Below are 7,500 nucleotides of genomic sequence, written 5' to 3'. Positions count from 1 at the left end.
CTACACTATATTCCAGTATTAGGAAGCTACATCGAGATGGGTAAGCTGCTGCCCATCTCCAAGCTTCTCACGTGCTTGCAGAGCGACATCCAAGGCTGAAACTAGAAGGACGTTAACGTGTGCCCGTGCGTCAAAGTAATTGCAAGCCCATGTTTCTTGTAAGGAAGCAGCAGTGTAAAAGCTTACAGCACCTGGTATTCCCAGGCGGTCTCCCATCCAAGTACTAACCAGGCCCGACCCTGCTTAGCTTCCGAGATCAGACGAGATCGGGCGTGCTCAGGGTGGTATGGCCGTAAGCCGACGGGCTGGGGACACAGACTCCTTTTATAGACTAGGCAAGGCCCCCTGCTCGTGGAGGAGCTCAAAGGTCAGCCTTTCGAACGTTCAAGAGTTTAAGTTGTTTTTGGTGGGCTTTGCTGTATGGCCGCGCCCTTTGAGTGTGTCAAATGTCAAGCAGCTGTCCGTCAAGGCTCAGAGGTGCACTTAGATCACCTTGGGGCGGAGGTGATCAGCAGCAGCCTTTGTTATGCGCACTTAAAAAACATGGCACCACAACAAGTAACTTGTGTGCCAAGATCTTGAGTTGGCCCCAGACACTTGTGGGCCATCGCTTCTCGGCCTTTTGGCTAAGATCAAGTGTAGTATCTGTTCTTATCAGTTTAATATCTGATATGTCCTCTATATGGGGATTAAATATTAAATGCATTTTTGAGCATTGGGAGGTGAAAACTGGGGCTTGCTCTCTTCACTCCTTGCATTGACCTGGCATTGCAGTGCCACCAGGAACGGTGCACCATTCTCTTTTTTCTGTGAAAACCAAAGCAAGGCTGGAACTAGAAGGACGTTAACGTGTGCCTGTGCCCGTGCCCGTGCGTCAACGTAATTGCAAGCCCATGTTTCTTGTAAGGAAGCAGCAGTGTAAAAGCTTACAGCACCTGGTATTCCCAGGCGGTCTCCCATCCAAGTACTAACCAGGCCCGACCCTGCTTAGCTTCCGAGATCAGACGAGATCGGGCGTGCTCAGGGTGGTATGGCCGTAAGCCGACGGGCTGGGGACACAGACTCCTTTTATAGACTAGGCAAGGCCCCCTGCTCGTGGAGGAGCTCAAAAGTCAGCCTTTCGAACACACTGCACTTGAGCCTTTATCTCCACTACCTGCTACACTATATTCCAGTATTAGGAAGCTACATCGAGTTGGGTAAGCTGCTGCCCATCTCCAAGCTTCTCACGTGCTTGCAGAGCGACATCCAAGGCTGAAACTAGAAGGACGTTAACGTGTGCCCGTGCGTCAACGTAATTGCAAGCCCATGTTTCTTGTAAGGAAGCAGCAGTGTAAAAGCTTACAGCACCTGGTATTCCCAGGCGGTCTCCCATCCAAGTACTAACCAGGCCCGACCCTGCTTAGCTTCCGAGATCAGACGAGATCGGGCGTGCTCAGGGTGGTATGGCCGTAAGCCGACGGGCTGGGGACACAGACTCCTTTTATAGACTAGGCAAGGCCCCCTGCTCGTGGAGGAGCTCAAAGGTCAGCCTTTCGAACGTTCAAGAGTTTAAGTTGTTTTTGGTGGGCTTTGCTGTATGGCCGCGCCCTTTGAGTGTGTCAAATGTCAAGCAGCTGTCCGTCAAGGCTCAGAGGTGCACTTAGATCACCTTGGGGCGGAGGTGATCAGCAGCAGCCTTTGTTATGCGCACTTAAAAAACATGGCACCACAACAAGTAACTTGTGTGCCAAGATCTTGAGTTGGCCCCACACACTTGTGGGCCATCGCTTCTCGGCCTTTTGGCTAAGATCAAGTGTAGTATCTGTTCTTATCAGTTTAATATCTGATATGTCCTCTATATGGGGATTAAATATTAAATGCATTTTTGAGCATTGGGAGGTGAAAACTGGGGCTTGCTCTCTTCACTCCTTGCATTGACCTGGCATTGCAGTGCCACCAGGAACGGTGCACCATTCTCTTTTTTCTGTGAAAACCAAAGCAAGGCTGGAACTAGAAGGACGTTAACGTGTGCCTGTGCCCGTGCCCGTGCGTCAACGTAATTGCAAGCCCATGTTTCTTCTAAGGAAGCAGCAGTGTAAAAGCTTACAGCACCTGGTATTCCCAGGCGGTCTCCCATCCAAGTACTAACCAGGCCCGACCCTGCTTAGCTTCCGAGATCAGACGAGATCGGGCGTGCTCAGGGTGGTATGGCCGTAAGCCGACGGGCTGGGGACACAGACTCCTTTTATAGACTAGGCAAGGCCCCCTGCTCGTGGAGGAGCTCAAAAGTCAGCCTTTCGAACACACTGCACTTGAGCCTTTATCTCCACTACCTGCTACACTATATTCCAGTATTAGGAAGCTACATCGAGATGGGTAAGCTGCTGCCCATCTCCAAGCTTCTCACGTGCTTGCAGAGCGACATCCAAGGCTGAAACTAGAAGGACGTTAACGTGTGCCCGTGCGTCAACGTAATTGCAAGCCCATGTTTCTTGTAAGGAAGCAGCAGTGTAAAAGCTTACAGCACCTGGTATTCCCAGGCGGTCTCCCATCCAAGTACTAACCAGGCCCGACCCTGCTTAGCTTCCGAGATCAGACGAGATCGGGCGTGCTCAGGGTGGTATGGCCGTAAGCCGACGGGCTGGGGACACAGACTCCTTTTATAGACTAGGCAAGGCCCCCTGCTCGTGGAGGAGCTCAAAAGTCAGCCTTTCGAACACACTGCACTTGAGCCTTTATCTCCACTACCTGCTACACTATATTCCAGTATTAGGAAGCTACATCGAGATGGGTAAGCTGCTGCCCATCTCCAAGCTTCTCACGTGCTTGCAGAGCGACATCCAAGGCTGAAACTAGAAGGACGTTAACGTGTGCCCGTGCGTCAACGTAATTGCAAGCCCATGTTTCTTGTAAGGAAGCAGCAGTGTAAAAGCTTACAGCACCTGGTATTCCCAGGCGGTCTCCCATCCAAGTACTAAACAGGCCCGACCCTGCTTAGCTTCCGAGATCAGACGAGATCGAGCGTGCTCAGGGTGGTATGGCCGTAAGCCCAGGGGCCGGGGACACAGACTCCTTTTATAGACTAGGCAAGGCCCCCTGCTTGTGGAGGAGCTCAAAAGTTAGCCTTTCGAACACACTAAACTTGAGCCTTTATCTCCACTACCTGCTACACTCTATTCCAGTATTAGGAAGCTACACCGAGATGGGTAAGCTGCTTCCCATCTCCAAGCTTCTCACATGCTTGCAGAGCGACATCCAAGGCTGAAACTAGAAGGACATTAACGTGTGCCCGTGCGTCAACGTAATTGCAAGCCCATGTTTCTTGTAAGGAAGCAGCAGTGTAAAAGCTTACAGCACCTGGTATTCCCAGGCGGTCTCCCATCCAAGTACTAACCAGGCCCGACCCTGCTTAGCTTCCGAGATCAGACGAGATCGGGCGTGCTCAGGGTGGTATGGCCGTAAGCCGGCGGGCTGGGGACACAGACTCCTTTTATAGACTAGGCAAGGCCCCCTGCTCGTGGAGGAGCTCAAAGGTCAGCCTTTCGAACGTTCAAGAGTTTAAGTTGTTTTTGGTGGGCTTTGCTGTATGGCCACGCCCTTTGAGTGTGTCAAATGTCAAGCAGCTGTCCGTCAAGGCTCAGAGGTGCACTTAGATCACCTTGGGGCGGAGGTGATCAGCAGCAGCCTTTGTTATGCGCACTTAAAAAACATGGCACCACAACAAGTAACTTGTGTGCCAAGATCTTGAGTTGGCCCCACACACTTGTGGGCCATCGCTTCTCGGCCTCTTGGCTAAGATCAAGTGTAGTATCTGTTCTTATCAGTTTAATATCTGATATGTCCTCTATATGGGGATTAAATATTAAATGCATTTTTGAGCATTGGGAGGTGAAAACTGGGGCTTGCTCTCTTCACTCCTTGCATTGACCTGGCATTGCAGTGCCACCAGGAACGGTGCACCATTCTCTTTTTTCTGTGAAAACCAAAGCAAGGCTGGAACTAGAAGGACGTTAACGTGTGCCTGTGCCCGTGCCCGTGCGTCAACGTAATTGCAAGCCCATGTTTCTTGTAAGGAAGCAGCAGTGTAAAAGCTTACAGCACCTGGTATTCCCAGGCGGTCTCCCATCCAAGTACTAAACAGGCCCGACCCTGCTTAGCTTCCGAGATCAGACGAGATCGAGCGTGCTCAGGGTGGTATGGCCGTAAGCCCAGGGGGCCGGGGACACAGACTCCTTTTATAGACTAGGCAAGGCCCCCTGCTCGTGGAGGAGCTCAAAAGTTAGCCTTTCGAACACACTAAACTTGAGCCTTTATCTCCACTACCTGCTACACTCTATTCCAGTATTAGGAAGCTACACCGAGATGGGTAAGCTGCTCCCCATCTCCAAGCTTCTCACATGCTTGCAGAGCGACATCCAAGGCTGAAACTAGAAGGACATTAACGTGTGCCCGTGCGTCAACGTAATTGCAAGCCCATGTTTCTTGTAAGGAAGCAGCAGTGTAAAAGCTTACAGCACCTGGTATTCCCAGGCGGTCTCCCATCCAAGTACTAACCAGGCCCGACCCTGCTTAGCTTCCGAGATCAGACGAGATCGGGCGAGCTCAGGGTGGTATGGCCGTAAGCCGGCGGGCTGGGGACACAGACTCCTTTTATAGACTAGGCAAGGCCCCCTGCTCGTGGAGGAGCTCAAAGGTCAGCCTTTCGAACGTTCAAGAGTTTAAGTTGTTTTTGGTGGGCTTTGCTGTATGGCCGCGCCCTTTGAGTGTGTCAAATGTCAAGCAGCTGTCCGTCAAGGCTCAGAGGTGCACTTAGATCACCTTGGGGCGGAGGTGATCAGCAGCAGCCTTTGTTATGCGCACTTAAAAAACATGGCACCACAACAAGTAACTTGCGTGCCAAGATCTTGAGTTGGCCCCACACACTTGTGGGCCATCGCTTCTCGGCCTTTTGGCTAAGATCAAGTGTAGTATCTGTTCTTATCAGTTTAATATCTGATATGTCCTCTATATGGGGATTAAATATTAAATGCATTTTTGAGCATTGGGAGGTGAAAACTGGGGCTTGCTCTCTTCACTCCTTGCATTGACCTGGCATTGCAGTGCCACCAGGAACGGTGCACCATTCTCTTTTTTCTGTGAAAACCAAAGCAAGGCTGGAACTAGAAGGACGTTAACGTGTGCCTGTGCCCGTGCCCGTGCGTCAACGTAATTGCAAGCCCATGTTTCTTGTAAGGAAGCAGCAGTGTAAAAGCTTACAGCACCTGGTATTCCCAGGCGGTCTCCCATCCAAGTACTAACCAGGCCCGACCCTGCTTAGCTTCCGAGATCAGACGAGATCGGGCGTGCTCAGGGTGGTATGGCCGTAAGCCGACGGGCTGGGGACACAGACTCCTTTTATAGACTAGGCAAGGCCCCCTGCTCGTGGAGGAGCTCAAAAGTCAGCCTTTCGAACACACTGCACTTGAGCCTTTATCTCCACTACCTGCTACACTATATTCCAGTATTAGGAAGCTACATCGAGATGGGTAAGCTGCTGCCCATCTCCAAGCTTCTCACGTGCTTGCAGAGCGACATCCAAGGCTGAAACTAGAAGGACGTTAACGTGTGCCCGTGCGTCAACGTAATTGCAAGCCCATGTTTCTTGTAAGGAAGCAGCAGTGTAAAAGCTTACAGCACCTGGTATTCCCAGGCGGTCTCCCATCCAAGTACTAACCAGGCCCGACCCTGCTTAGCTTCCGAGATCAGACGAGATCGGGCGTGCTCAGGGTGGTATGGCCGTTAGCCGGCGGGCTGGGGACACAGACTCCTTTTATAGACTAGGCAAGGCCCCCTGCTCGTGGAGGAGCTCAAAGGTCAGCCTTTCGAACGTTCAAGAGTTTAAGTTGTTTTTGGTGGGCTTTGCTGTATGGCCGCGCCCTTTGAGTGTGTCAAATGTCAAGCAGCTGTCCGTCAAGGCTCAGAGGTGCACTTAGATCACCTTGGGGCGGAGGTGATCAGCAGCAGCCTTTGTTATGCGCACTTAAAAAACATGGCACCACAACAAGTAACTTGTGTGCCAAGATCTTGAGTTGGCCCCAGACACTTGTGGGCCATCGCTTCTCGGCCTTTTGGCTAAGATCAAGTGTAGTATCTGTTCTTATCAGTTTAATATCTGATATGTCCTCTATATGGGGATTAAATATTAAATGCATTTTTGAGCATTGGGAGGTGAAAACTGGGGCTTGCTCTCTTCACTCCTTGCATTGACCTGGCATTGCAGTGCCACCAGGAACGGTGCACCATTCTCTTTTTTCTGTGAAAACCAAAGCAAGGCTGGAACTAGAAGGACGTTAACGTGTGCCTGTGCCCGTGCGTCAACGTAATTGCAAGCCCATGTTTCTTGTAAGGAAGCAGCAGTGTAACAGCTTACAGCACCTGGTATTCCCAGGCGGTCTCCCATCCAAGTACTAACCAGGCCCGACCCTGCTTAGCTTCCGAGATCAGACGAGATCGGGCGTGCTCAGGGTGGTATGGCCGTAAGCCAACGGGCTGGGGACACAGACTCCTTTTATAGACTAGGCAAGGCCCCCTGCTCGTGGAGGAGCTCAAAAGTCAGCCTTTCGAACACACTGCACTTGAGCCTTTATCTCCACTGCCTGCTACACTCTATTCCAGTATTAGGAAGCTACACCGAGATGGGTAAGCTGCTCCCCATCTCCAAGCTTCTCACGTGCTTGCAGAGCGACATCCAAGGCTGAAACTAGAAGGACGTTAACATGTGCCCGTGCGTCAACGTAATTGCAAGCCCATGTTTCTTGTAAGGAAGCAGCAGTGTAAAAGCTTACAGCACCTGGTATTCCCAGGCGGTCTCCCATCCAAGTACTAACCAGGCCCGACCCTGCATAGCTTCCGAGATCAGACGAGATCGGGCGTGCTCAGGGTGGTATGGCCGTAAGCCAATGGGCTGGGGACACAGACTCCTTTTATAGACTAGGCAAGGCCCCCTGCTCGTGGAGGAGCTCAAAAGTCAGCCTTGCGAACACACTGCACTTGAGCCTTTATCTCCACTACCTGCTACACTATATTCCAGTATTAGGAATCTACATCGAGATGGGTAAGCTGCTGCCCATCTCCAAGCTTCTCACGTGCTTGCAGAGCGACATCCAAGGCTGAAACTAGAAGGACGTTAACGTGTGCCCGTGCGTCAACGTAATTGCAAGCCCATGTTTCTTGTAAGGAAGCAGCAGTGTAAAAGCTTACAGCACCTGGTATTCCCAGGCGGTCTCCCATCCAAGTACTAAACAGGCCCGACCCTGCTTAGCTTCCGAGATCAGACGAGATCGAGCGTGCTCAGGGTGGTATGGCCGTAAGCCCAGGGGCCGGGGACACAGACTCCTTTTATAGACTAGGCAAGGCCCCCTGCTCGTGGAGGAGCTCAAAAGTCAGCCTTTCGAACACACTAAACTTGAGCCTTTATCTCCACTACCTGCTACACTCTATTCCAGTATTAGGAAGCTACACCGAGATGGGTAAGCTGCT

At 51.5% G+C, this 7,500-nt stretch overlaps 19 non-coding genes across 19 annotated transcripts; 5 read left to right on the top strand and 14 right to left on the bottom strand.

Moving 5' to 3' along the window:
• Positions 1 to 179: 179 nt before the first annotated feature.
• LOC131476788 (5S ribosomal RNA) lies at positions 180 to 298 on the bottom strand. Its single transcript, XR_009243154.1, has one exon. It is a non-coding gene; the product is annotated as a 5S ribosomal RNA (ribosomal RNA).
• A 308-nt stretch (positions 299 to 606) lies between these two features.
• Positions 607 to 799, top strand: LOC131442077 (U2 spliceosomal RNA). Its single transcript, XR_009232659.1, has one exon. It is a non-coding gene; the product is annotated as a U2 spliceosomal RNA (small nuclear RNA).
• Positions 800 to 923: 124 nt separating this feature from the next.
• On the bottom strand, positions 924 to 1,042 carry LOC131476787 (5S ribosomal RNA). Its single transcript, XR_009243153.1, has one exon. It is a non-coding gene; the product is annotated as a 5S ribosomal RNA (ribosomal RNA).
• A 296-nt stretch (positions 1,043 to 1,338) lies between these two features.
• Positions 1,339 to 1,457, bottom strand: LOC131476786 (5S ribosomal RNA). The gene has a single exon (XR_009243151.1). It is a non-coding gene; the product is annotated as a 5S ribosomal RNA (ribosomal RNA).
• A 308-nt stretch (positions 1,458 to 1,765) lies between these two features.
• On the top strand, positions 1,766 to 1,958 carry LOC131442075 (U2 spliceosomal RNA). Its single transcript, XR_009232658.1, has one exon. It is a non-coding gene; the product is annotated as a U2 spliceosomal RNA (small nuclear RNA).
• Positions 1,959 to 2,082: 124 nt separating this feature from the next.
• LOC131476784 (5S ribosomal RNA) lies at positions 2,083 to 2,201 on the bottom strand. Its single transcript, XR_009243149.1, has one exon. It is a non-coding gene; the product is annotated as a 5S ribosomal RNA (ribosomal RNA).
• Positions 2,202 to 2,497: 296 nt separating this feature from the next.
• On the bottom strand, positions 2,498 to 2,616 carry LOC131476783 (5S ribosomal RNA). Its single transcript, XR_009243148.1, has one exon. It is a non-coding gene; the product is annotated as a 5S ribosomal RNA (ribosomal RNA).
• A 296-nt stretch (positions 2,617 to 2,912) lies between these two features.
• Positions 2,913 to 3,031, bottom strand: LOC131477774 (5S ribosomal RNA). Its single transcript, XR_009244095.1, has one exon. It is a non-coding gene; the product is annotated as a 5S ribosomal RNA (ribosomal RNA).
• A 296-nt stretch (positions 3,032 to 3,327) lies between these two features.
• On the bottom strand, positions 3,328 to 3,446 carry LOC131476782 (5S ribosomal RNA). Its single transcript, XR_009243147.1, has one exon. It is a non-coding gene; the product is annotated as a 5S ribosomal RNA (ribosomal RNA).
• A 308-nt stretch (positions 3,447 to 3,754) lies between these two features.
• On the top strand, positions 3,755 to 3,947 carry LOC131442471 (U2 spliceosomal RNA). Its single transcript, XR_009233044.1, has one exon. It is a non-coding gene; the product is annotated as a U2 spliceosomal RNA (small nuclear RNA).
• A 124-nt stretch (positions 3,948 to 4,071) lies between these two features.
• Positions 4,072 to 4,190, bottom strand: LOC131477773 (5S ribosomal RNA). Its single transcript, XR_009244094.1, has one exon. It is a non-coding gene; the product is annotated as a 5S ribosomal RNA (ribosomal RNA).
• Positions 4,191 to 4,487: 297 nt separating this feature from the next.
• Positions 4,488 to 4,606, bottom strand: LOC131477211 (5S ribosomal RNA). Its single transcript, XR_009243561.1, has one exon. It is a non-coding gene; the product is annotated as a 5S ribosomal RNA (ribosomal RNA).
• Positions 4,607 to 4,914: 308 nt separating this feature from the next.
• Positions 4,915 to 5,107, top strand: LOC131442074 (U2 spliceosomal RNA). The gene has a single exon (XR_009232657.1). It is a non-coding gene; the product is annotated as a U2 spliceosomal RNA (small nuclear RNA).
• Positions 5,108 to 5,231: 124 nt separating this feature from the next.
• On the bottom strand, positions 5,232 to 5,350 carry LOC131476781 (5S ribosomal RNA). Its single transcript, XR_009243145.1, has one exon. It is a non-coding gene; the product is annotated as a 5S ribosomal RNA (ribosomal RNA).
• Positions 5,351 to 5,646: 296 nt separating this feature from the next.
• LOC131477316 (5S ribosomal RNA) lies at positions 5,647 to 5,765 on the bottom strand. The gene has a single exon (XR_009243660.1). It is a non-coding gene; the product is annotated as a 5S ribosomal RNA (ribosomal RNA).
• A 308-nt stretch (positions 5,766 to 6,073) lies between these two features.
• LOC131442073 (U2 spliceosomal RNA) lies at positions 6,074 to 6,266 on the top strand. The gene has a single exon (XR_009232656.1). It is a non-coding gene; the product is annotated as a U2 spliceosomal RNA (small nuclear RNA).
• Positions 6,267 to 6,384: 118 nt separating this feature from the next.
• On the bottom strand, positions 6,385 to 6,503 carry LOC131476780 (5S ribosomal RNA). The gene has a single exon (XR_009243144.1). It is a non-coding gene; the product is annotated as a 5S ribosomal RNA (ribosomal RNA).
• Positions 6,504 to 6,799: 296 nt separating this feature from the next.
• LOC131477847 (5S ribosomal RNA) lies at positions 6,800 to 6,918 on the bottom strand. The gene has a single exon (XR_009244167.1). It is a non-coding gene; the product is annotated as a 5S ribosomal RNA (ribosomal RNA).
• A 296-nt stretch (positions 6,919 to 7,214) lies between these two features.
• LOC131477772 (5S ribosomal RNA) lies at positions 7,215 to 7,333 on the bottom strand. The gene has a single exon (XR_009244093.1). It is a non-coding gene; the product is annotated as a 5S ribosomal RNA (ribosomal RNA).
• Positions 7,334 to 7,500: the final 167 nt, after the last annotated feature.

This window comes from Solea solea, chromosome 16, assembly GCF_958295425.1.
Source record: "Solea solea chromosome 16, fSolSol10.1, whole genome shotgun sequence".
Lineage (NCBI taxonomy): Eukaryota > Metazoa > Chordata > Actinopteri > Pleuronectiformes > Soleidae > Solea > Solea solea.
This window is presented reverse-complemented; position numbering and strand designations above follow the sequence as displayed.